General features: G+C 39.3%; 1 long non-coding RNA gene across 1 annotated transcript; it reads right to left on the reverse strand.

Annotated features, from left to right (window-relative positions):
- Window positions 1-211: 211 nt before the first annotated feature.
- On the reverse strand, window positions 212-666 carry LOC124606804. Its single transcript, XR_006978731.1, has 2 exons — window positions 568-666; window positions 212-303 (listed from the first exon to the last, which is right to left on the reverse strand). It is a non-coding gene; the product is annotated as an uncharacterized LOC124606804 (long non-coding RNA).
- Between the last annotated feature and the right edge of the window lie 1,780 nt (window positions 667-2,446).

The raw sequence follows: 2,446 nt of genomic DNA on the forward strand, positions 1-2,446 counted from the left end.
GTAATACATTGTGAAAATTGTACAGTTACATGCAATTTTTATTTCGCTCGTAATCTCGTGTACAAATACACACAAACACTTACACTTAGTGTTTAGCGTTATTGTTATACAAACGAAATACATCAGTCAGTCATTCCTTATTTTTGACATAGAAATAATAAACTAAATTTCGTAATGCTTTCGAAGTATAAACTACCATTTTTCCTTTTTAAAAAATCTCAGACTCTCGTTTTTTTAAAAAAACGTCACTGCTCATTCTTCCCTATTTCATTGTCACTTTACAACACTTCCTGTACACAGAACCTGTATAAAAAATGAAATCCCGTTGTTATAAACCAATGATTAACATTTTTATATTTGCTAATGTCAGTATATGTAAAGTGCAGAAAGAGAAGTTTATTATTATAATCTCTTGGCTCAGACAACACAACAAAAACAAAGAACTGCTATCTTGACTCCAGTACAGTGACATTTGTCTCGGGCGCTTTAAAGCAGCCAACACAAACAGAATTCACTGAAACTTGGGAGAGTGCAAGAATCAAAGCATCGTCAATCGCTTCTGCTTACCATTTCTGCTGCGATGATCATACTCCGTTGTTGTTACTCGCTGTATCACAAAGAAAACACACAAACACACTGCAACTCGTGTATCCCACGCCATTTTCGCTTACGGACTGAGCCGTAGTCCGTCCAGTAACTGGCCACATTGACGCTAGCGCTCGTAGCGAGCAGCGGCTGAACTACGTCGGAAGGCGTTCGTTTCAAACGATCAGCCTTCACAGTTCATTTTGGAGCGATCTTTACGCACACAGTGTTGCAAGAAAAAACAACCTTGCTATTGACGTGCCCCAGAGTAGAGAGTCTTAAATCTTACATGCAAACGGAAGGAGAGGAAGAACGGACAGCTGATTCATAGCAAAATTACTGCAGTCATTGGTTCTCTTACCATCAGCGTTCATCATGTGGCGATCGTCGATTGTGCGGGTGCCTATCTAGCCAACATTGAAATGTCAGCGTATGTGAATTTTCCATTCCTGATATCATCTACAACAAAATAAACAGATTCAGTTTCATAAATTGCCATCGATTTCTGAAATGTTTTATCGTACATGAATGTTGCAGAATTGGTTGTTCATACATCAAAAGAATGCATTCAAATGGGCACAGACGAAATGAACACGTAGAATGATGAAGTCTTCATCTACATATATTCTGTGCAAACCACTGAAATAAAGGGCAGAGAGTACTTACTACTGGAGCACTTACAAGTGTTTCTTCCGGTTCCATTAGCGTATGAAGGGCAGGAAGAACGACTATTTAAATATCTTTAGCTGTGCTGTAATTATTCTCATCTTATCTTCGTGTTCCATACGAGAGCGATTCGTAGGCTAGGGGAGGGGGGACCGAGAGGCTACAATACACAGGTTGATAGAGCTGCTCCTAACGCTGTCGTATTACACAACTGCGATGTTTAATCTGGCCTTCAAAAATAGCATGTGATATTTTCATATTCTCTCGCTCGCTACGCGCGAACTATTAGTCCTACAGAAAAAAATGGGCAGGACGTTTTCATATGAAATTTAAATTAGTTAAATTTTGTACTGGTATACGTTATCTCTGGGGGCCACGGTTTTCGAGTTATTCAAGAAAATCGTACGAAAGTTGTAAGTAGGCTGTTTATGTTTTCTTATTGGCAACGTTACGTAGCACTCTGTATGAAAATCACTGGCTGTGCTGTGTGCAGTCTGTGGCTAGTTTGCATTGTTGTCTGCCATTGTAGTGTTGGACGGCTAGTTGTGAACAGCGCGTAGCGTTGCGCAGTTGGAGGTGAGCCGCCAGCAGTGGTGGATGTGGGGAGAGAGATGGCGGAGTTTTGAAACTGGTAAGACTGGATGTCATGAACTGCTATATATATTATGACTATTAAGGTAAATACATTGTTTGTTCTCTATTAAAATCTTTCATTTGCTAACTATGCCTATCAGTAGTTAGTGCCTTCCGTAGTTTGAATCTTTTATTAAGCTGGCAGTAGTGGCGCTCGCTGTATTGCAGTAGTTCGAGTAACGAAGATTTTTGTGAGGTAAGTGATTTGTGAAAGGTATAGGTTAATGTTAGTCAGGGCCATTCTATTGTAGGGATTATTGAAAGTCAGATTGCGTTACGCTAAAAAATATTGTGTGTCAGTTTAAGCACAGTCATGTATAATTGTTCTAAGGGGACGTTTCATATGTCGACCCTTAGCCGAGGATACCTCACTGGAATCTTCTGATTTTTTCTTGTAGTTTGTGTAATTAGTGTAGCTTTTGTTTATTGCTAGCGCGTAATTGTAGAGAAAATCTCCTTTGTAGTTGCAGTCTTTCATTGTTGTACAGTAAAACAGTTGTGGCATGCATGTAGATTTGCACCAAGTATTTCGCAGCTGCAATTAACTAGATATTATTTTCAG

Source organism: Schistocerca americana, chromosome 3 (genome assembly GCF_021461395.2).
Source record: "Schistocerca americana isolate TAMUIC-IGC-003095 chromosome 3, iqSchAmer2.1, whole genome shotgun sequence".
In the NCBI taxonomy this organism is placed as follows: Eukaryota; Metazoa; Arthropoda; class Insecta; order Orthoptera; family Acrididae; genus Schistocerca; species Schistocerca americana.